Genomic DNA, 26,231 nt, shown 5'->3' on the forward strand with positions numbered 1-26,231 from the left:
ATCACCTATCTAGTAGGTGGCTTTTGACTAATACTCTTCCTTTCCTCAAGGTACATCTGAACTTTGTGGCTAAAACTAACTTCATTTAAAGCATTTTCTTAAATTTCTTCCTTAAAATCCCTCTGCTTCACATGTCTGTACTTTGATAACATCCATGTTTACCAAAGCTTTTGTAATCTTTTTTGCCACATTCCTAACATTTTGCTCCCCTGGATGCCATGTTTGCTCTACTTTTGCAGCTGAAAGCCCTCCAGGTGTACCATCTTGAAGCGCACACTTACAAGGAAATAGCCCAGCAAAACTGTTCCTTGCCCCACTCCCTCTCCACAAAATTATTTCTTCATTCCCTCACCCATACTACTGTCCTTAAATTCTCAGTAAGTCCACTGTGCTAAATTAAACACTACCTCTGCTTCTCTTTACCTTGGTGTCTTAGATGGCACTGACCTGTTGCCTACCTTAGTTCCAACTTGTAGAAAGTTTCTTTTCAGCTGACTTACTGCTGCAATTTGCTTCAATCAGTTCTACCCACTCTGTTCTATTCCCCACTCCCAATTCCCACCCACCCCACTTCACCTAAATTTATTCATAAGCATAAGCATGCCCACCACCCAACACCCAATCCTACTACATCACACTAACCAGTTCTACACCCCACTATATTAGTCCGTCCCCTCACTTCATCTTCCCCTCTTCACCTCTACAGTCAGGTAGAAGTACACAACACAAAATACTCCTAAAAAAAACCCTACCAAAGCACCCACTTACATTTCTCTAACATTATATCTCTCCCTACTACTTTTACTATTTGTAGATCATTATCTATCTACTGCAGCCTCACACAACAGCTCAACCTTAAAATGAAGCCTTTTAACACAACACCTCTCCATATCACTACCAGCTTAACACTTATACTTCCACACTCTCTCTCCACTAATGACAGTCACTTACTATCCACTACTCTCCATCCCTGGCAAACCACTTGATTCCACTACCCAAGATGTTCACAACACCACACTATAGCCTCAACCCTGTTCAACACCAGCTATATAGACTATCTCTCAATCAAAGTCCTTCCTCATCATCACACATCACCAGTAGTTCTGAAATATTCAAAACTTCAACACAAACTCTCCAAGCTCCTTTTACATATAATTATGCATTTAACGTGCTCTGGAGAGATTTGCCCTAATCCTGGTTCCACCCCCAAATGCAGTCCATTAGCTAGCCCTTCCCCATCAACACTTGCTATGCTCCACCGTAGATGCAAATCCTCTCTTCTTATCCTTAATATGAATGTAAGAAGCATAGCAAACAAAGTCCATGACCTACATGCACTCGCCCAACGTTTCCTGGAGTTCATTAATTCCAATGTCCTGGACCAGGTCATTCTTACCCCCACTAGAGGTAGCAACATCCTTGACCTGGTCATTACTAACATGGGTGACCATTGTTCTACACCAATAGTCAGCACCACCCTTGTTAGATCTGACCACAAACTAATCACCTTGAAAATCCATATCCCCATCCTTCCCATCCCCCCTACAAAGGCAACCACCATGAAAAACTTCTCCAAAGCTAATTTTGGACTCATAAAAACAGAGGTGGCTAACTTCACGGCACCCATGCAAATGGAAAATAGTTGTGTGACCGCAGAATCATACACCAATGCACAGTATGAACACGTAGAAAAATGCATGGATCTCGCCATACCCAATAGAACCAAAATGCTCTCTTCCAAAAAAAGGAAGCCAATTTGGTGGTCCCCTGCCATAAACAAACTCTACAACAGAAGGAGGAAACTGATGCAGAATAAGGTGAAGTCCCAAGACTGGAAAATCTCCCTTATCAGCCTCAACAAAAAGTTGAGATACCTCCTCAAATCCTCTAAAGCTAGCTATGAAAACAGAATTGCAGCAGATAGTAAAGACAACCACAAATCCTTCTATAGTTATGTAAAGAATCTCCACGGCAATACTCAGATTTGCTCTGAGCTACTGCACAATGGCACCTCCTATACCAAAATCAAACACTGTGCTATGCACGTAGGTACTGCACGGCCAGAACAAACAAAAAAAAACCACTGTTGGCCAGCAGATACGTGAAACAGTAAAAATAATACAATTACTCAAATATTTGCTGATTATACATATCTTTAATAATCAGACCGGTTTCGGCAAAAAAATATATGCCTTCATCAGTGATACACAGCAAAAACACAAGACATTACTCAATGAATATTTATAAGAATGCCTAACCAATGAGAGTGAAAAGCCCTGCATAATTAATAATAGTTTGTTCCCACAACAGAAACAGAAAAAAACTTAAAAGAAAAAATGAGAAGACAAATAATAAACACTCATATGTCAGTGTATCCATGGGTTCACAAACAAATATAACCTGTTGGTTATGTAACATGAAAATAATAATATATAGCTACCAAATAATGAGTATAAATCGACATAAGCCATGAATATATATGCACCATTATGGAATGATCAGCTAAACAATGTGTAATTAGTAAATATATATATATGAGAAGATAGAAAACACGAGATATAAGTAATAAATTAGTAACACTTATGTTCTCAATAAATTTGTGGTTATTGGTGAGCATTCATGATATCACGACATCTAATAAGGTATCCACAGGAACCTGGAATACATAAATATAAAAAAATAAGTTATAATAACATATAATATACCAACAAATAATGTTAATTATAAATGATCATTCAAACCTGGTGGGAAAAGTGCTCTCAATGTGGTAATCCAATACCTTTCTTTATGATTTAGAATACTATGCCAACCTTGAGGATTATTCCGATCTCCTGTGATTCTATCAATAATCATGAATGTGTATTGGGCCTGTGTATGCTTCAAAGTATGTCAGAAAAGAGCATTGTGGTCTTTCTTATTCTTAATGTCACTTCTATGTTCATTAATACGTGCTCTCAATGGTCTGGATGTTTGACCCACATAGAAGGCAGAACAGTGACAAGTGGCCACATATACCACCCAACTGCTGCTACAGTTGCCAAATATCTTACAATCATATACTTTGCTGGTGTTTTGACTGGAAAATTGTTTGGATTTACAAATTTGTTTGGTTTGCAAGACCCACAGTGTCTACACGGAAAGGTTCCCAGCAGTTTGTCTCCAGACAAAGTAAGTTGTTGGTATATTTCCCCACCACTTTCTTTATGTTTAAAGTGACTGAACAAAGAGCCCAATGTTTTGCCTGTTCTATAGCTGAATTGACACTGAGACCCCAATATTTGTCTTAACTGATCATTGGCCAATAGAATATTCCAATGTTTATTGATAATGCTCCGGATTGCATTACAGTTTCTACCATAAGTAGTGACAAATATTATGGAGGATGCAGTTGGGTCCCTGGGCTGTGTCTGATATTGCAATAATGTGTCCCTATTCATACTGGTTGACCAATCCCAAGCCTTAACTAAGTCAAGTTGTTTATAGCCTCTATTGTCAAATCTCTGGAACAAATCCAGACTAGCTTTCTCATATTCCATATTGGTGGAACTGATGCATTTCATCCGCATAAATTGGGACTTGGGAATTGGATGCATGCTGGAAGCATGCAGTGGGGATATTTATGAAAAGTCCTAGTGTTTAGAGTGTGATCCATATTTCTGGTAACAGTGACATCGAGAAAATTAATAGATTGTAAATCATATGTCACCGTAAATTCAATTCCCCAAACATTACCATTAAGATAATCCAAAAATTCTTGTAGATATGTGGCATCCGCACACCACACCATCCAGCAGTCATCTAGATATCTCCACCAAATATCAATTTCCACCAAGTAAATGTTATGTAATGCTTCATAAATCATACATTCTTCAAAAAAGGCCATAAACAAATCGGCATATATCCAATAACATTCCCCATGAAAATAAGACATTTTTATTTAATACATGTTCAGTCATACATATCAGTAATGTATTAAATCCTGGAGAATACAAAGCAGATCGGTCTAACCAGTATTGTAATGCCTGAAGTCCCGCCCAATGGGGAATACTTGTATATAATGCCTTGACAACCAAAGAGCACATAAGCCAAGTGGGTTCCAACTGAGCCTCCTGTATAATCTGTAAAAATTGTGTGGTGTCTTGTAATCTTGCCCTAACTAAATTCAATAAAGGTTTGAGATACTGTGTCAAAAACATGGATAATGGTTCAATCAAGGAACCGATACCTGAGACAATGGGTCTACCCGGTGGGTTTGAAAGTGATTTATGAATCTTAGGGAGGAGATACAAAATTTGATTTTGTGGATCACGAACAGTAAGATGCATGACACAAGTCTTGCTAATGATACTCTCTTCCTCAGCTAAATGTAAAAAGGAATCAATTTCCTTTTTGAAAACAGGAGTAGGGTCAATCTCCATATGCATATAGCATTTAGTATCTGAAAGTTGTGATCTACCCTCACTAAGATAGTAATTCATATTCAAAACCACCACTGCTCCACCCTTATCAGCTGGTAATTATGACGTAATTGTTGTAAAGCTGATATTTCCTGGGGTGATAGATTATGGCCAAGTATAGAATATTCCTTGAGTTCAAAGTGCAAGTCCCTAAGTACTGATTGCATAAAGATAGAAACATGTTTATTCATGGGCGGCTGAAAATCAGATTTGAGAAATCTGAATTCTGTAGATCTTTGAGACTCCCTATTATGGAAAAACAATTTCAAGTTTAAATTGCGACAAAAACTGGTAATGTCATTAACAGTGTGATATTCATCCGAAAAAACCCAGGTACATATATCCAAGTCCTTTATTCAATAGTTGTTCCTGTTCATCAGACAAAATAACATCAGACAAATTTAAAGCATTGTGATATTCAGTACTTGTTACGCTATGAATTAATTAATCCCTCTAGGGAGTTGTGTTTTGTGCTTATGTTTGTGTCCACCTCGACGCCTGACACCATGTCTAAAGGGACAGACATATTAGTTCTTTTATGATTGGGGGATTCTCTGTGTCTGGTACTATCATAATCAGTAAGTGAGGAATCTTCCCCTGAAGTGCTAGTATTTGGTCTATCTCTAGTTTTTAGAATCAACCTTGGTTGTTTTTTTGTCCTAACCGTTGTGGTCCCCTGATCAGCATCCACAAATCTAACATTCTTTTGTACCTCAAATGGGCGTCCTCTTTATTTTATGTTAGATTTGAGGTCAAAATTATGTGTGAGGAATGTAAAAAATTTGAGTCACTTCCTACATTCCAGCAATATATTAATAAACTATCAAAGGAATTGAGAAATCATGAGACAATAACCAAACAGAGGACGCCCATTTGAGGTACAAAGGAATGTTAGATTTGTGGATGCTGATCAGGGGACCACAACAGTTAGGACAAAAAAATGACCAAGGTCGATTCTAAAAACTAAAGCTAGACCAAATACTAGCACTTCAGGGGAAGATTCCTCACTTACTGATTATGATAGTACTGGACACAGAGAATCCCGCAAACATAAAAGAACTAATATGTCTGTCCCTTTAGACATGGTGTCAGGCGTCGAGGTGGACGCAAACATAAACACAAAACACAACTCCCTAGATGGATTAATACAGAAATTCATAACGAAACAAGTACTGAATATCACAATGTTTTAAATTTGTCTGATGTTATTTTGTCTGATGAACAGGAACAACTATTGAATAAAGGACTTGGATATATGTACCTGGGTTTTTTTCGGATGAATATCACACTGTTAATGACATTACCAGTTTTTGTCGCAATTTAAACTTGAAATTGTTTTTCCATGATAGGGAGTCTCAAAGATCTACAGAATTCAGATTTCTCAAATCTGATTTTCAGCCGCCCATGAATAAACATGTTTCTATCTTTATGCAATCAGTACTTAGGGACTTGCACTTTGAACTCAAGGAATATTCTATACTTGGCCATAATCTATCACCCCAGGAAATATCAGCTTTACAACAATTACGTCATAATTACCAGCTGATAAGGGTGGAGCAGTGGTGGTTTTGAATATGAATTACTATCTTAGTGAGGGTAGATCACAACTTTCAGATACTAAATGCTATATGCATATGGAGATGGACCCTACTCCTGTTTTCAAAAAGGAAATTGATTCCTTTTTACATTTAGCTGAGGAAGAGGGTATCATTAGCAAGACTTGTGTCATGCATCTTACTGTTCATGATCTACAAAAACAAATTTTGTATCTCCTCCCTAAGATTCATAAATCACTTTCAAACCCACCGGGTAGACCCATTGTCTCAGGTATTGGTTCCTTGACTGAACCATTATCCATGTTTTTGACACAATATCTCAAAACTTTATTGAATTTAGTTAGGGCAAGATTGCAAGACACCACACAATTTTTACAGATTATACCGGAGGCTCAGTTGGAACCCACTTGGCTTATGTGCTCTTTGGATGTCAAGGCATTATATACAAGTATTGACTTCAGGCATTACAATACTGGTTAGACCGATCTGCTTTATTCTCCAGGATTTAATACATTACTGATATGTATGACCGAACATGTATTAAATAAAACGTTTATTTTCATGGGGAATGTTATTGGCAGCTTATGGGAGCCTCCTTTGCTCCCATATATGCCGATTTGTTTATGGCCTTTTTTGAAGAATGTATGATTTATGAACCATTACATAACATTTACTTGGTGGAAATTGATATTTGGCGGAGATATCTAGATGATTGCTGGATGGTGTGGCATGCGGATGCCACATATCTACAAGAATTTTTGGATTATCTTAATGGCAATGTTTGGGGAATTGAATTTACGGTGACATATGATTTACAATCTATTAATTTTCTCGATGTCACTGTTACCAGAAATATGGATCACACTCTAAACACTAGGACTTTTCATAAATATCCCCAATATAATACTTTACTGCATGCTTCCAGCATGCATCCACGCCACACCATCCGCAACATTCCCAAGTCCCAATTTATGCGGATGAAATGCACCAATTCCACCAATATGGAATATGAGAAAGCTAGTCTGGATTTGTTCTAGAGATTTGTCAATAGAGGCTATAAACAACTTGACTTAGTTAAGGCTTGGGATTGGTCAACCAGTATGAATAGGGACACGTTATTGCAATATCAGACACAGCCCAGGGACCCAACTGCATCCTCCATAAGATTTGTCACTACTTATGGTAGAAACCATAATGCAATCCGGAGCATTATAAATAAACATTGGAACATTCTATTGGCCAATGATCAGTTAAGACAAATATTATGGTCTCAGTGTCAATTCAGCTATAGAAGAGGCAAAACCTTGGGCTCTTTGTTCAGTCACTTTAAACATAAAGAAAGTGGTGGGGCGATATACCAACAACTTAATTTGTCTGGAGACAAACTGCTGGGAACCTTTCTGTGTGGACACTGTGGGTCTTGCAAACAAATTTGTAAATCCAAACAATTTTCCAGTCAAAACACCAGCAAAGTATATGATTGTAAGATATTTGGCAACTGCAGCAGCAGTTGGGTGGTATATTTGGCAACTTGTCACTGTTCTGCCTTCTATGTGGGTCAAACATCCAGACCATTGAGAACACGTCTTAATGAAAATAGAAGTGACATTAAGAATAAGAAAGACCACAATGCTCTTTTCCGACATACTTTGAAGCATCCACAGGCCCAATACACATTCATGATTATTGATAGAATCACAGGAGATCGGAATAATCCTCAAGGTTTGCATAGTATTCTAAATCATAAAGAAAGGTATTGGATTACCACATTGAGAGCACTTTTCCCACCAGGTTTGAATGATCATTTATAATTAACATTAGTTGTTGGTATATTATATGTTATTATAACTTATTTTTTTATATTTATGTATTCCAGGTTCCTGTGGATACCTTATTAGATGTCGTTATATCATGAATGCTCATCAATAACCACAAATTTATTGAAAACATAAGTGTTACTAATTTATTACTTATATCTCGTGTTTTCTATCTTCTCATATGTATATTTTTACTAATTACACATTGTTTAGCTCATCATTCCATAATGGTGCATATATATTCATGGCTTATGTCGATTTATACTCATTATTTGGTAGCTATATATTATTATTTTCATGTTACATAACCAACAGGTTATATTTGTTTGTGAACCCATGGATACACTGACATATGAGTGTTTATTATTTGCCTTCTCATTTTTTCTTTTAAGTTTTTTTCGGTTTCTGTTGTGGGAACAAACTATTATTAATTATGCAGGGCTTTTCACTCTCATTGGTTAGGCATTCTTATAAATATTCATTGAGTAATGTCTTGTGTTTTTGCTGTGTATCACTGATGAAGGCATATATTTTTTTGCCGAAACCGGTCTGATTATTAAAGATATGTATAATCAGCAAATATTTGAGTAATTGTATTATTTTTACTGTTTCACATACCTCCTATACCGAGCCAACAGATATTGCCAGTATACTGGCTGACAGATTAGAGCCAACTTTACCAATCACAATACCAGTAGATTGCCAGGCACCCAATATTGCTGCTGCACAGGTTAAAACAGCACTGTCCAAGACCAAGAATACAGCTTCTATTGGACCTGACAATATCCCTGGTTGTGTTCTATATGAACTACAGAGTGAACTGTCATCTCACCTGTGTGCCCTGTTCAATCACAGCCTCATCTCAGGCTTTTTCCCTACTGAATGGCACACTGCTGCAAACATCCATCTCCACAAAGGAGGAGCGACTACAGACCCTGGGAACTATCATCCCATTAGCCTGATGAGTCTCATATACAAAGCTATGGAATGCATCATCATGGAACTAATAAACAAGGATATAGGGAATCTCCAAAGTCTGGATCCGACACAGTTTGGTTTTGTGAAGGGTAGATCATGCCTGCTCAACTTGGTTGACTTCTTTGAGTCAGTCACCAGTGCTGTGGATGAAGGCAAGGTGGTTCATACAGCCTACCTTGATCTGGCCAAGGCTTTTGATACCATTCCCCACTCAGGAATCAAAGAAAAACTCACTAAGCTTGGTATCATCCCCTATATCACTAGGTGGGTTGCAAACTGGCTCACAGACAGAACCCGCAGTGTGAAGTAGATGACTCCTAGTCAGACTGCTGACTAGTCATGAGTGGAGTCCCACAGGGTTCAGTCCTGGGTCCCCTCCTGTTTGGTATCTACTTCTGTGAAGTCCAGGCCAACACTAAGGGACTGTGGCTGACAAAGTTTGCAGATGATTGCAAGTTGGGAGCTATTAATAACTCTCCAAGTGATGTTGACATCCTACAGAATGGCCTCACTGAGACCAATGACTGATGTCAGAACCATGGCCTTAAGCTCAATGCCAAAATATCTGTCGTCATCCCCTCTGGGAAAAAATCAGTTCCCATGAATTACCACATTGATGGTAGTCCACTGAACACAGAAGGCATTATAAGAGATCTGGGAACACAGGTTGACAGCAACCTCTCTTTTGATCCCCACACTGCCACTGTGGTCAGAACGTCCTTCTATGTGGCACATCTTATTACTAAGCCATGTCTGATCCAGCTCTGTTACAAATGCTACATCTAGAGAAATCCCAATACCTCTGCAGAACACGCTCCAGAGACCTCAACCTCATTACCACAATTAATAGAACATGCTGGAGGGACAGGTTTATAACCCAGAGACTGCCAATGCTATGGAACAAACTTCCCATACATGTCAAGCAGAGCACCTCACTGACCCTCTTCAAGGGAAATCTTGATGAATGGATGGGAAAAATAAAATTCAGCCAGGGGATAACTCCAGTGGCTCTACTCAACAGAGACACTGGGAACTAAGGTCGGGTGGCACTATTCCAGGGTAGTCCTATGGCTAGGCTTGTAAAGGCCCCAGGGCCATTAGCCTAGTACACACCTATGAACCTATGAACATGGCTTACTATCCCTTTACTCCCCCAACATTGTAACACTAACAGAAACATGTCTTAAACCAAATATTGATAGCAATGAAATTACTGCCCCTGGTTGCAGCATCCTATGTAAAGATAAGAAAAACAAAAAAGGAGGGGGTGTTTCAATCCTATTCAGAAATCAACTTATACTAGACCTTCTGGACCTCTCCATACCTAATATGATAATGCAGAATTAATATTTGCTATGTTAACAATTAACCCCCAAAAACACCTAAATATCATAGCTGGAAATATTCCATAAGGCAACAATATTGCTACACTTGAAAGTATACTACAATGGACCTACATATCTCTCTCACAAGAAACTTTACTAATGAGTGACTTTGATATTGATTGGCTTCTTTGTTTCTCTCCAAATCCTATATCCCATATAAACCTTTACAGCTTCACCCAACTCATCACATCTCCCACTAGGACTGATAAAACGTCTAAGCATCAATCCATCCTCAATTGGATTTTGCCTAGCAACCCCCATCTCTCTTCCCACTCAGGCTGCCTCCTTGACTGCCTTAATGACCACAACCCAACCTTTCTCCTAAGAAATCACATTCATCAAAACTGTCAGCCATCCATCTGTCTAATCAGAAAAAAAAATGATCAAAACAGGTTTGTCTTAGCCCTAACAGGCTGCAATTGGGAACCTTTCATGCACCTGCCTCTAGAAGAAGCTGTTCTCTCCTTTAACTCCACCTTCCTAAACGTACTCAACAATCATGCCCCCCCTAGAACCATTAGAGTAAAATCAAAATCCACCTCCCTGGCTAAGTAAAGAATCCAGATACCTATTCAGAACCAGACACAATTCTGGGAACAATATCGTAAAATCAAATCTCATATAATTAAACAAACCTTCTTAGAACTCCAGAATAAAGCAAAAATAATAGTAAAATTAGACAAAAGCAACTACTATTACAATATACAGAATACACATCAAAATAGCCCTCAAAAATTGTGGGCAGCAGTTATCAATATATTGCATCATGGAAAAATAACCACTCCCACCCCAACAACAGCCAACAACTCCACAAACTTAGCCACTTAATTTAATACTTACTTCACAGAATCAATTCAACAACTTGCAATGACCCAGACCAGTCTCAACCACACCCCTCCAACCCCAAACCACAACAGTTTACACCCTCCCAAAAGCAACAACCAGTTTACACTAAACCCAGTCTCCACTAACACCATCATAAAACTACTAAATAAACTTAACCTACTACCTTAGCTGCCAACAATCTCCCTGCTGACTTCCTGCAAATTGCAGCAGTAGCAATCACATACCCTGTATCCATACTTATAAACAGGTCATTATCTGAAACTTACATCACCATCATCTGGAAAATCTCCCACATTTTACCCTTACACAAAGGAGGTAACTCCACCACACTAACAAACTATCGCCCAATTGCAATTTTATCTCCTCTCTCAAAAATTCTGGAAAGGGTCAAACACACTCAACATATGGACTATCTTCTTATACACAAGCTCCTATCTAATACCCAACATGGTTTTCACCCCCTCACAACACCACCAGAGCCCTACTGTCCTTTAGTAACACAGTTAACCAGCATAGAAACAATGCTCAATTTCTATCAGCCATATTCCTGGACCTGTCCAAGGCCTTTGATATGGTCATCCACTCCAAACTCATCTATGTCCTCTCCTCCCTTAGTCTTAGTCACCTGACTATCACCTGGTTCCAGAGTTATCTAGCAGAATGTCAATAGGCTGTTTGCTGGCAGCAAGATCTTTCACCCCTTCACCCTGTCACCTTAGGGGTTCCCCAAGGCTCCATCCTTGGTCCTCTTCTTTTTTCTCTCTTTATAAACCAGCTCCACTCTATTATACTCCAGGCCTCAGTGGTTTAGTACGCTGATGACAATACCCTGATTTGCTCAGCTTCCTCGCTCAAAGACCTCCATACCATTACTTAAGATTCCTTCTTATCCACTGAATCTTGGTTCACTAGCTCCCACTTTATCCTAAATCCCAACAAAACAAAACTTCTTCTCTTCTACCCAGCCAGATACACTTCCCCATCCACAACCTACAGTATCTTCTCTAAAAATAAAACCATCACCCCAACAAACCATACCAAATTACTAGGAATGGAAATTGACAATAGTCTGAAATTTGATATTCACATTGCCCAAACCATTAAAAAAGTTCACAAAAAACTAGGTCTCCTATATAGAAACAGATTTCTGACAAATAACAGAAAAGGCACCATTGCTAGAACCCACCCTTTTCAACTCTCCTGTACGTCTCCACAATCTTAACCAACCTCTGCAAGACAGATCTAGCCAAACTCAAAGCCTGTTACAAAAAAATTCTCCAAGTTTGCCACTAATAGGTTCATAGGTTCATAGGTTCATACTAGGCTATCTGCCCGAGGGCATTTGCAAGCCTAGCCCATCGTTTTGTGGCTTACGCCACCCCTTAAGTATGGGGAACTATACCCGTTATTTTGCTGTGCCTCTGTCGAGCAGTGACACTGAGGTAATCCCTGGGGTATATCTGCGATCTCCCATCCATTGGTCAAGATTTCTCTTGAACAAGGCCAGCGAGGTGCTCTGCCTCACATGTACCGGGATTTTGTTCCACAGCATAGGGAGTCTTTGGGTGATGAATCTATCCCTCCAGCACGTCCTATTAATAGCCGTGTCGAGGTTTAAGTCTCCGCCCTTGTGGCTCTGATGGATCTAGATTTTTGAGGTGAAGCATATTCATCAAATCTGGGTTTGACATGGCCTTGTATGTTAGGCAAAGGTCACCTCTGAGCAGCGGTGGCGACTGAATAGAGCTGGAGTTCTTTCAGTCGGGCAGCATAGGACAGATTTTGAGACCCTTTATCCTTTTGGTGAGGAACTTTTGTGGCCTCTCCAGCTGCTGCAAGTGTCGGGTCAGATACATTCGAATGGGGCATTGTACTCAATCATTGGTCTGATGAGTGATGAGTAAAGGGAGACTATGACCTCCCTTGATCTAGATGAGAATCCCTTCATGATAAGGTGGGCAATGTAGAAGGTCTTCCTAACTACTTTAGCTACATGGGTGTCGAATGACAGACTACTATCAACCTGGGTCCCCAGGTCCCTGATAACTTCTTCTGTGCTCAGTGGATTGCCACCTATTTGGTAGCTAGGGGTAACCTTGTTTTTCCTGAAGGGTATGACTATGCATTTTTGGCACTTAACTTTAGGCCGTGGCTCTGGCACCAGTTATCTGTTTCTGTGAGACCCTTCTGAAGGATATCTGTGTCAGATGTGTATTCTACTATGGCCCAGTTTGCAGTCATCTGCAAACTTTGTCAGCCATAACCCTTCTGTGTTTGCTTGTACTTGGAAAAGTAGATGCCAAACAAGAGTGGGCCCAGGACTGAGCCCTGTGGGACACCACTTGTGACAGGCTTTGAGTCTGACATGGCGCCAGCAACTCTGACTCTGTGGGTTCTGTCACTCAGCCAGTTTGCAACCCATCTTGTGATGTATGGGTTAACATTTAAGCTGATGAGTTTTTCAATGATACCCGAGTGGGGTATTGTATCGAAGGCCTTAGCCAGATTGAGGTAGGCTGTATGGACTGCCTTTCCCTCATCAATGGCTTTGGTGACTGTTTCGAAGAAGTCAACCAAGTTTAAAAGGCATGATCTTCCTTTGACAAAGCCAAACTGGGTTGGATCCAAAGTCTGCAAATTCCCAATGTCTTTATTTATGAGGTCCATTATGATCCTCTCCATGGCTTTGCAGATAAGGCTTGTCAAGCTAATGGGCCGGTAATTTCCAGGGTCGGTGGAGGCACCGCCTTTGTGAAGTGGGACCACAGTTGCAGTGCGCCACTCCCTGGGTACGTATCCAGAGGTAAGACTTTGATTAAACAGCTGTCCTAGCTGTGGGTTTAATTCCTCATTGAGTTCGTGGAGCACACAGCCGGGGACACCATCAGGTCCCATGGATGCTGTGTTTTTGCTTTGGAGAGAGCAGTTCTCACTTGGGCGCTGGAGATGTTTGGGGGCTGCAATCGTTTGGAAACGATATCTCTCCTTTTGGGGGGGAGTTGGGGGAGAAGTTTGCACTGAACCTGTCAGCCAGTATGTTGGCAATGTCTGTAGGATCAGTAATCTTCACATCATTTTGAACTAGTTCTGAGCATATCTGGGAGTTTCCTCCCAGGTTTCTAACATAGCTAAAGAAGGCCTTATGATTGTCTTTTGAGTCTTTAGCTATTTTTCTCTCGAAATTTGCTTTGGATGATTTTATGAGGGCTCTTAGTTTTTACTTATAGTGATCAAGGGTGTCTTACCTTTTAAGGATTTTGCTCTATCTTGTAGTAGCTTCCTCCTTTTGTTGTAGAGTTTGTTTATGGCTGGGGTCCACCAGACTGACGCTTGCCTTTGGTACAAAGAGTCTTTGTTTTGCTTGGGATTGCCTTATCCATGCAGTCCTGCAGGTGCTGGTAGAAGGCATTTGTAAGTGATTCAGCGGCTTGAGTACTGTTTTCCGCCAGCTCGGGGGCCTTAAAGGAGACCACACTAGTCTTTAGAAGTGTGAAGTCGGCTTTTGAGAAGTTCTTTACTGTGGTCTTTTTTATTTCAGGTGGGGGTGGGATGAGGACCTCCAGCAAGATTAGTTTGTGATCTGATCTCACCAGTGAGGGGTGTACTTCTGGTGTTGAACATTGTGCTCCCATGTTCGTGATGATGAGATCAAGTATGTTATCTCCTCTTGTGGGGATGGTGACTAGTTGTTCCATGGCATTTGAGTTTATGAATTCCAGGAACTTTTGGGCTAGGGTGTTTGGGCTTGAGTAGTGTTCCCAGTCTATATTAGGGTAATTGAAGTCACCTAGTATGATGGTGTTTGGTGATACATTTATCCCCTCTAGTGTTTTCAGGAAGGCCATGTGAGGTTCCTGAGTTTGTGAGGGTGGCCTGTAACATGCTACAATTTGCAGAGCAGTCTTGCCTATGGTTAATTGCACCTGGATGGTCTCCGATGCATCGTGCATTGCCACCAGTCTTGAGGTGTGGGTGTCCTTGATGAATATGGATACCCCCTCCTTTCTTGGTATTGTCCGGATTTTGGGGCCAGAACGCATGATATGAGGTAAAACCTGACAGCGCTGGGGTGCTCTCAGGAGCCTTGAACCAGGTTTCTGTCACAGCACAGACATTGATGTTCTCCATACTGAGAAGGGCCTCGAGTGCCTGCATTTTGAGATTTAGACTTCTGGCATTGAGCAGCATTACCCTTAGTTTTTTCCTTTTTGTGTTCTAGGGTGGTAGGTTTAGAATTTGAGCCTTGCCTAAAAGGCACTATGGGGTGGCAAGAGCCTTTGCCAATATCCAGAATCCCAGGGTGACAGGTGCAAGCCGTCCCTTGCAAGCAGCGTGGCTTGTCCAGCATGTCATCCCAGGCAGACAGACACTGGATCCCCTTTGAATGACACCAGTGTTTAAGCCAATTGTTAAAGCTGATCATCTTATCTCTGTATTGTGGCATCATTCTTGGTGAAGGTAGGATACTGCTCAAGGTCAGGGTCATACCTGCCTGGGCTACATAATCAGAGAGCTCCTCAATGTCTCTTTTCATGTAGTCCAAGGAGGTACGTCTCAGGTCGTTTACACCAGCGTGGACAATGACTGAGTCATATTTGTACCTGCTGTTGAGAGACCTGAGTGCTTGCGTTATGTGGCGGATTCTAGCGCCCGACAGTCAGCTTACTGTGACCTTCTCCTTACTCAGTCTGGTGAGCGGGACGTCAATGTATCTGACTATGGAGTCACCAATGACTAGTGTGTCTGGCATTGTGTTTGGCCTTAAGGGCTGTGACTGTTTGACACTCTGACTGTGAGGTCTATGTGTTGCAGGTGTTGTGTTCTGAGGTGGTGGTTGTTTGGGTGTCTGCTTTGGTGGCCTCTGCTGTTTTGGTAGATTTTTGATCAGAGCCTCCGAGTATCTCTTTGTGTGTTTATGTGTATGATTTGAGGTTGTAATGGTACTATGTGAAACTGGGTCTATAGTGTGTGTGGTAACCTTCTCCTCCTTACTGGTCTTGCCAGTCCTATGTTGAGAGAGCTCAGCCTCCAGTTTGGCGGTATAGTTGCATCTCTCGCATGTATTTGTGTTTTGTGGGAGGAGGAGAGGGTTGTCTGTGTACATGAAGCAATTGTAGCATTGCCTCAATATTCCCAGGTTCACCAGCTGAGCAGGACAGGACACTAGCAACTGATCCCTCGACATGCTAGAAGGATAGACAAAAAAATTTTAAAAAGAATCCGGGGGACGTGGGTGACCGAGAAATGGGGGGTTGCCTTTTTGGGGTACTATCTATGAGAAGAGTGCCGTATCAAGGTAATAAGTACTGTAGGAGCAAGTGCTAGGTTTAACAGATAGAGAATGGTCTACTTGGAGTCAAGTAGAGATGATCTTTTTAGTTATAGGATGCGCTGATTTGATCAGTAGTATAGTTCGAGGAAGGTAGTTTTAAGGGGAAATTTGAAGAGTGGACTTTAGGTAGCCCGAATAGTTTAAACCTGCTTAACCGGCGCTGCCCTAGTGTGCAACAGTGGCAGCTCCGCTAAATCGCGCTAAATCACGCTAATGCGCTAAAAGCGTGCTTTATAGCAGGGGGCTGGAAAAGACAGGAAATGACCCAAAATGGCCAATAAACTACAAGTTACTGCTTTAAACCACTCCTCTGAGGACAAACAGGCAGCTCAGTACTCCCTACTCCCACTAGTGAGTAAAGAAACTACCCCTTGACCAAACAAGGAAAATGGAGAAAACAGGAACCAAGACAAAGCCCAGGGATCAGCAAAATCTGATCACTGGAACAAACTATTAGAAAAGTATGGAAAACAAGAGTATTTTTTTCTTGTTTTTCAAGTTTTTTTCAGAAAGGCAGAAAATACAATAAATGCTGTGTTTTTCGACTAAATGCTATCAAAAGCTAGTACATTTGAGTGTATTAGCCTGTTGTTTAACTTTTAAGCAAAACTTAAACAAGCAAGTGCAATCAACAATTCAAGCTATTAAAAACAGTAAAAATAGGTAATAGCAGAATAAAACAGACAGAAATAGCAATCGAAAGGCTTAAAAAGTCGAAAATGCAGAAAAAAATACTTAAAATCTGGAAAGTTTGCTACATTCCTCCTCAAGACTCCTTCACTTTAGCAACAAATTACTTCTACACACCACTAAAGTTAGCAGTTCAGCAGGTGAATTACTTTTTTCCAACTACACCTCCCATCACTGGAATAATGGGGTCATTATTAGCAAATTGAACTCCAAATAGCCGAATACCACAACATCAACACATAAAGAATGAAATAGCAAAAGTATGAACGGACACTTCTGCATTTTTTTTTAATGCCTCATACAAGTCACATCACAGTTCATCACTTAAACAGCTCAAGTGGCTTGAACTCCCTCAATTTCTTCTTTTAAATCAACTTACCTTTGCCCACAAAATACTCAATCAGTCAGAAAAAAACCTGCACTCAAAGGTATCATTCAGCCACATTCCTCCTCAAGACTCCTTCACTTTAGCAACAAATTACTTCTACACACCACTAAAGTTAGCAGTTCAGCAGGTGAATTACTTTTTTCCAACTACACCTCCCATCACTGGAATAATGGGGTCATTATTAGTAAATTGAACTCCAAATAGCCGAATACCACAACATCAACACATAAAGAATGAAATAGCAAAAGTATGAACGGACACTTCTGCATTTTTTTTTAATGCCTCATACAAGTCACATCACAGTTCATCACTTAAACAGCTCAAGTGGCTTGAACTCCCTCAACTTCTTCTTTTAAATCAACTTACCTTTGCCCACAAAATACTCAATCAGTCAGAAAAAAACCTGCACTCAAAGGTATCATTCAGCCACATTCCTCCTCAAGACTCCTTCACTTTAGCAACAAATTACTTCTACACACCACTAAAGTTAGCAGTTCAGCAGGTGAATTACTTTTTTCCAACTACACCTCCCATCACTGGAATAATGGGGTCATTATTAACAAATTGAACTCCAAATAGCCGAATACCACAACATCAACACATAAAGAATGAAATAGCAAAAGTATGAACGGACACTTCTGCATTTTTTTTTAATGCCTCATACAAGTCACATCACAGTTCATCACTTAAACAGCTCAAGTGGCTTGAACTCCCTCAATTTCTTCTTTTAAATCAACTTACCTTTGCCCACAAAATACTCAATCAGTCAGAAAAAAACCTGCACTCAAAGGTATCATTCAGCCACATTCCTCCTCAAGACTCCTTCACTTTAGCAACAAATTACTTCTACACACCACTAAAGTTAGCAGTTCAGCAGGTGAATTACTTTTTTCCAACTACACCTCCCATCACTGGAATAATGGGGTCATTATTAGTAAATTGAACTCCAAATAGCCGAATACCACAACATCAACACATAAAGAATGAAATAGCAAAAGTATGAACGGACACTTCTGCATTTTTTTTTAATGCCTCATACAAGTCACATCACAGTTCATCACTTAAACAGCTCAAGTGGCTTGAACTCCCTCAACTTCTTCTTTTAAATCAACTTACCTTTGCCCACAAAATACTCAATCAGTCAGAAAAAAACCTGCACTCAAAGGTATCATTCAGCCACATTCCTCCTCAAGACTCCTTCACTTTAGCAACAAATTACTTCTACACACCACTAAAGTTAGCAGTTCAGCAGGTGAATTACTTTTTTCCAACTACACCTCCCATCACTGGAATAATGGGGTCATTATTAGCAAATTGAACTCCAAATAGCCGAATACCACAACATCAACACATAAAGAATGAAATAGCAAAAGTATGAACGGACACTTCTGCAATTTTTTTTTTTCAGGGGAAAAAATTGCTCGGCCAACCAAAACCAAAACAAACGGTGAAATTCTACTAAATTGGGGGACTTTGCCCCCATACCCCTGATGTGGGGGGCTGTGTCCCCCACCCAACCCAACTAAATGTACCAACTGCGAAATCACTCTGCAGTAGAGAAAAGAGCAAATTCCCAATAAAAGCCAAGAGATTTTTTTTCCCCAGGGAAAAAATTTGTGCAGATGGCCATTCATACTTTTGCTATTTTGCTCTTTATGTGCCAGTGTTGTGGTATTCAGCTTTTTGGAGTTTTGATTTGCTAATATAGACCCGAATACTCCACCTAACTCAGTAGTAACTAACCCCTCAACACTTCAATTTAAAACACTTTTTGCACCTTACCTGGCTCTGCACCTGATACTCCCCTGGATAACTTGTTCCTCTTTTCACTCTATTATTCATAGGTTCATAGGTTCATAGGTTGATACTAGGCTATCTGCCCTAGGGCATTTATAAGCCACGCCAGAGTGTGTTTGGCTTTTGCCACCCTTTTAGATTAGTTGACTGTGCCTCTGTATAGTAGGTAACAGAAGGTAGCCCTTTTAAGGTTAGTTTACTGTACCTCTGTCAAGCAGGGAGACAGAAGAGATCCCAGGGGTAAACTTACGATCTCCCATCCACTCATCAAGGTTTCTCTTGAAGAGGGTCAGTGAGGGGCTCTGCCTAACATGGATTGGGATTTTGTTCCAGAGTGAGAGGAGCCTCTGGGATATGAATCTGTCCCTCCAGCATGTCCTATTTATTTCTTTGCTGAGGTTCAAGTCCCTGGAGCATGTAGCTCTAAGGGATTTGGATTTCCTGAGGTGAAGCATGTCCATTAATTATGGGTTGGACATGGCATTATACGTCAGACACAGATCGCCTCTGAGCAGGCAGTACGCAACTGAGTAGAGCTGGAGTTTCTTTAGCCGAACTGCATAGGGCATCTGTTTGAGCCCCTTGATCCTCTTGGTGAGATACTTTTGGGGTCTTTCCAGTTGCTGAAGGTGTCAGGTAAGGTACATCCCAAATGGGGCATTGTACTCAATTATGGGCCTGGTAAGAGATGAGTAGAGGGGTACAATGACCTCTCTTGATCTAGATGTGAACCCTTTCATGATAAGGTGGGCTATATAGAAGGTCTTTCTAACCACTTTGGCAACGTGATTGTCAAAGGAGAGATTGCTATCTACTTGGGTCCCCAAGTCCCTAATTACTTCTTCTGTACTTAATGGATTACCACCTATGTGGTAATTTATGGGCACTTTGTTTTTCCCAAAGGGGATGACTATGCACTCTTTGGCATTTAGCTTTAGGCCATTGTTCTGGCACCAGTTTTCCGTCTCTGTGAGACCCTTTTGGAGGATGATTGTGTCAGCTGGAGAGTCGATTACAGCACCCAGTTTGCAGTCATCTGTGAACATGGTCAGCCATAGTCCGCCCATGTTAGCCTGTACCTCGGAGAAATATATACCGAACAAGAGAGGTCCAGGACTGAGCCTTGTGGGACATCACTTGTAACTGGTTTAGAGTCTGACATGGCACCTGCTATTCTGACCATATTGGTTCTATCCCTGAGCCAGTTTGCAGCCCATCTTGTGACATAGGGATTGATATTTAAGCTGGTGAGCTTATTTATGATGCCCGACTGGGGTATTGTGTTGAAGGCTTTTGCGAGGTCCAGATAGGCTGTGTGGACTACCTTCCCTTCATCTATGGCTTTGGTACCTGTTTCAAAGATGTCAACCAGGTTCAAGAGGCAAGATCTGCCCTTAACGAAGCTGAATTGGGTAGGATCCAGTGTCTGGAGGTTCCCAATGTCTTTGTTTATGATTTCCATGTTGATACACTCCATAGCTTTGCAGACCAGGCTAGTCAGGCTTATAGGGCGATAGTTTCCAGGGTCTGTTGTGGCACCACCTTTGTGGAGTGGGACCACTGTTACTGTACGCCATTCCTTGGGCACATATCCTGTAGTAAGGCTGAGATTGAACAGTGACTTTATATGAGGGTTTAGTTCTTCTTGGAGCTTGTGTAAGACGCAGCCAGGGACACTGTCTGGTCCCATTGATGCTGTGTTTTTTGCTTTGGAGAGGGCAGTTCTCACCTGTGCATCTGTGATCTCAGAAAGGCTACACCCTGTTGGGATAGACATTTGCTCTTTTGGGGAGGAAGGGGAGAGAAATTTGCACTGAACCTTTCTGCCAGGATGTTGCCATTGTCTGTGGGTTCAGTGTATTTTTTGTCATTTTGCACTAACTCAGAGCATACCTGGGAGTTGCCTACCAGGTTTCTGACATAACTAAAGAAGGCCTTGTGATTATCTTTAGTGTCTTGTGCAATTTTTCTTTTGAAGCTGGCCTTGGATGATTTTATGAGGGATCGTAGTTTCTTGCTAGTACTGATCAGTGACACCTTCCCTTTTTGGGATTTTGCTCTGTCATGTAGTAGCTTTCTTCTTCTGTTGTATAGCTTATTTATGGCCGGGGTCCACCAGACAAGTCTCCTGCCTTTGGAGGAGTGAGTCTTGGTTTTATATGGGATAGCATGCTCCATGCATTCCTGTAGGTGTCCATAGAATGCTTTTGTAAAGGATTCTGCATTTTGGGCCATATTTTCCACTGGACCGGGGGCTTTGAAGGATTCCACCTCAGTTTTGAGAAGTGTGAAGTTTGCTTTTGAGAAGTTCTTCACCGTGGTTTCCGTGGCTAGGGATGGGGATGGAATATGGATGTCCAGTGAGATTTGTTTATGGTCTGATCTTACCAATGAGGGGTATACCTCTGGTGTGGAACATAGAGACCCCATGTTGGTGATGACCAGATCCAATATGTTTTCCCCTCTTGTGGGAGTGGTGACCAGTTGTTCCATAGCATTTGAGTTTATAAATTCTAGGAACCGTTGGGCGAGGGTGTTTGGGCTTGAGTAGTTTTCCCAATCGATGTTTGGGTAGTTGAAGTCACCCAATATAATAGTGTTTGGAGAGACCTTCATGTTCTCCAGTGTTCTCAGGAAAGCCAAGTGAGGTTCCTGTGTTTGGGAGGGTGACCTGTAGCAGGCTACAAACTGAAAGGCAGTTTTTCCCACTGTTAGTTGCACATGAATGGTCTCCGATGCTTCGTGCAGTGCCACTAACCTGGAGATGTGGGTATCTTTGATAAATATGGATACGCCCCCTCCTTTTGTGGTTCGGTCTGAGTTTAGGGGCCAGAAAGCATGGTATGAAGTATAACCTGTTAGTGCTGGGGTGCTCTCGGGAGACTTGAACCAGGTTTCTGTTACTGCACAGTTATCGATATTTTCCAAACTGAGGAGAGTCTCGAGTGTGTGCATCTTGAGGTTTAGACTTCTGGCGTTGATCAGCATTACCCTTAGTTTTTTTTTCTTTGTGTTGTCTATGGGGGTGGGTTTGTCTTTTGAGCCTTGCCTAAAAAAGGCACTATGGGGGAGGCAAGAGCCTTTGCCAGTATTCAAAAACCCAGGGGTGACAGGTGCAAGTCGTCCGTAGTGAAGCAACGTGGCTTGTCGAGCATGTCATCCCAGGCTGACAGACACTGGATCCCCTTTGAATGACAACAATACTTTAACCAATTGTTAAAATTGATCATTTTGTCTTTATACTGTGGCATCATTCTTGGTGAGTGTAAGATGCTACTCAGGGTCAGGGTAATACCGGCCTGGGTTACATGATCAAAGACCTCCTGTACATCTTTTTTCATGTAGTCCAGGTAGGTATGCCTCAGGTCATTCACACCAGTATGGACAATGACGGAGTCATATTTGCACTTGCTTTGGAGTGACCTGAGTGCTTGTGTTATGTGGCAGATCCTGGCACCCGACAGGCAGCTTACAGTAACCTTCTCCTTGTTCAGACTGGTGAGTGGGACATCAGTGTGTCTGACAATAGAGTCACCTATTACAAGTGCATTAGGTGTGTTGTTTAGCCTTAAGGGCTGTGACTGTGTGGCACACGGACTTTGTGAGCTATGTGCTATGTGGATATTGTTTTGTGGTAGGTGTTGCTTGGATGTCTGCTTTGCAGGTCTCTGCTGCTTAGGCAGATTTTTATTTAGAGCCTCCGAGTATGTTTTTGTGTGTTTATGTGTTTGGTTTGCTGATGCAATAGGTCTATGTGAGACTGGATTTGTGGCGTGTGTGGTTACCTTCTCCTCCTGACAGGCTGTGAAAGTACTGGGTTGAGAGAGCTTAGCCTCCAGTTTGGTTATATAGTTGCATTTCTCACATGTATTTGAGCTTGTTGGGAGGAGGATAGGTTGGTCTGTATACATAAGGCAGTTGTAACATTGCCTCAAGATTCCCAGATTCACCAGCTGGACTGGAGAGTAAACCCGAAAATGACCTTGGGACATGCCTGAATAATATAGGGAACTACTTATTGACTGATCAGAAAGAACCAATAGGGAGCAAGTGGAGTAGAAGAGGATGTAGTGCTTTAGTTTGTGTTTACCTATGAGATTACTTATACGAGCAAGTGCAGGGCTTTAGAAAGAAAATAGAGTGCTTAATTAGAGATTTAGAGCAGTTCTAAGGGAAAAAGTGAAGAGCAGACTTTGTAGAGCCAGGGATAGTTTAAACCTGTTTAAGTGCCGCTGCCCAATGCTGCTCTGTGTGCAAGACCGCGTAAAAAGAGAGTTGCAGGGTTTATGAGAGAGAGATCAAGGAGTTTAGAATTGACCCAAAATGGCCAATAAAACTACAGCTTCTAGGCAGTAACCACTCCTACAGGGACAGGCAGGTTGCTCAATGTTAACCACTGCCACTGGTGAACACAGAGACTTCCCCTTAGCCCAAGCAAGCACTGGCCTCCAAGAAACTTACAAACAGTTCAGAACAGCAAATCTATAACTGAACTTTCTTAAATTTCAGAAAGTGGGGAAAAAGCAAGTTTTTTGTTTTTTTTCTTTTTTTGTTTTAGTTTAAAGGTAGCAGAGATAACAAGTAGCATAATATTCACAACAGTGCAATAAATGACCCCACACTTGAGTGCCAGGCCAAAGTCAGGTAAAATGCAATTTTAAGAGAAAAAAACGATTTTAAATTAAGTGCAACACAGGAAATGCAGTAAACAGGCTCTAGATGTGTTCTAAATACTGTTTCTAATACAGATATAAACTTTAGCAAGTCAGAAAACGCCGAAATTAGGAAGCAAAGCAGCAATTCTAAACAAAAAATCAGAAGAAAATACTTAAAATCTCAAAAGTGGCTCCTTTCTTCTCTTAGCGTTTTCTCCCCTTGGTAGGTGATTCAGCAATAACTAACAAGCCGGGAAAGACCTGAAAAGATTATAACTGTTGCCTGTTCTTGTTTCTATGTTGGGAAAACAACACGCAAGCTAAAAGAGCGCATTATAGAACACAAGTCAGAGATCAGAAGAGGAAGTGAAAATAATGCCCTTGGTAAACATATTAGAGAATTAGGTGAGGACCATAGGTTCAAATTCAGAGTTGTAGATATTGTGTATAAACCCTCCAGAGGTGGAGATATAAGTAATCTGTTAGATACAAGAAAATATGAATGGATTATACATCTGACAGCTGATGTACATCCAGGTTTAAACACAGCTGTTTCTTTGAAACCTATATTGGTTAAAATACAACAAACCAAATTAAAATGATGTTCCTAACTATATATGCATATTTCTAAGCATTTTTATGCATTTGTAAATGAGAAATTTTATATGTATTAAATATTTGTATGCCTTTTAATTGAATTTTTGGTCAGATGATCTTGGCTGCAGGTCATGTGATGTCTTTTTGGGTGTATTTAACTGAATGTTTTAATGAACCTTATGTTAATCATTGAGAAAGGGTGTTTCCCGAAAGCTTTGTGTTTCATAAAGGTGTGTTTTATTCAACTATCGTCTGTTTTCTTTGAGAACAGAGAGACTTCCCTTTAGCCCAAGCAAGCACTGGCCTCCAAGAAACTTACAAACAGTTCAGAACAGCAAATCTGTAACTGAACTTTCTTAAATTTCAGAAAGTGGGAAAAAAGCAAGATTTTTTTTTGTTTGTTTTAGTTTAAAGGGAGCAGGGATACACAAGTAGCAAAATATTCACAACAGTGCAATAAATGACCGCACACTTGAGTGCCAGGCCAAAGTCAGGTAAAATGCTATTTTAAGAGAAAAAAACAATTTTAAATTAAGTGCAACACAGGAAATTCATTAAACAGGCTCTAGATGTGTTCTAAATACTGTTTTTAATACAGATATAAACTTTAGCAAGCTAGAAAACGACTAAAGTAGGCAGCAAAGCAGTAACTCTAAACAAAAAATCAGAAGAAAATACTTAAAATCTCAAAAGTGGCTCCTTTCTTCTCTCAGTGTTTTCTCACCTTGGTAGGTGCTTCAGCAACAACTAATAAGCCTGGAAAGACCTGCAAAGATTATAACTGTTACTCTACTAGGATGATATACCACTAATGGTAGTTTCACTTTAACTGCACATAATTATTTGGATACATCCACTAAATGTAAACAACCATGTTTTATGAAAATTATTGTTGCTTTACTTATTGTGTCTGAAACCACTATCTTGTATGTATTTGCTTCTCACATGGCTGTATTTGTTTCTCTATTGTATGTATTTGTTACTCTTAGAACTTTCCTCCCCAGGCCTCTGCTGAAAAAGGACCTGTGTCCAGTTGGACTTTCCTTGTAAATAAATGTAAAATAAAATAAATAATAAATAAAAATGAGAATTGTTGTAAGGGAGAACTTTAGAAGTCAGTGAGGGATGTCATCAGAATTTGTTATAGACTCATGGTAATCAGATTCTAGCCTAATAATAAGGCAGTATGCTCCACAGCAGGAGGGTTGTGATAGTAAAGACAGACAGCAGTTGCAGGACCTACTAGATAAAGCAGGGCAACAGGAAGTGGTGTTGAAAATGGGTGACCTGAATGCACAGTGAATGACTCCACACTTGAGAGCTAGGCCAAAGTCAGGTGAAATGCAATTTTAAGAGCAAAAACAATTTTAAATTAAGTGCAGCACAGGAAATGCAGTAAACAGGCTCTAGATATGTGCTAAATACTGTTTCTAATAGAGATATAATCTTTAGCAAGCCAGAAAATGCCAAAAAGTAGGTGGCAAAGCAGTAATTCTAAACAAAAAATCAGAAGAAAATACTTAAAATCTCAAAAGTGGCTCCTTTCTTCTCTCAGCATTTTCTCCCCTTGGTAGGTGCTTCAGCAACAACTAACAAGCCTGGAAAGACGCCAAATCCATGAGGCAGCAGGGTTTTAAGAGAGATCAAGGAGTTTAGAATTGACCCAAAATGGCCAATAAAACTACAGCTTCTAGGCAGTAACCACTCCTACAGGGACAGGCAGGCTGCTCAGT

Source organism: Protopterus annectens, chromosome 1.part2, assembly GCF_019279795.1.
Source record: "Protopterus annectens isolate FY-2018-M chromosome 1.part2, PAN1.0, whole genome shotgun sequence".
Taxonomy (NCBI): domain Eukaryota; kingdom Metazoa; phylum Chordata; order Ceratodontiformes; family Protopteridae; genus Protopterus; species Protopterus annectens.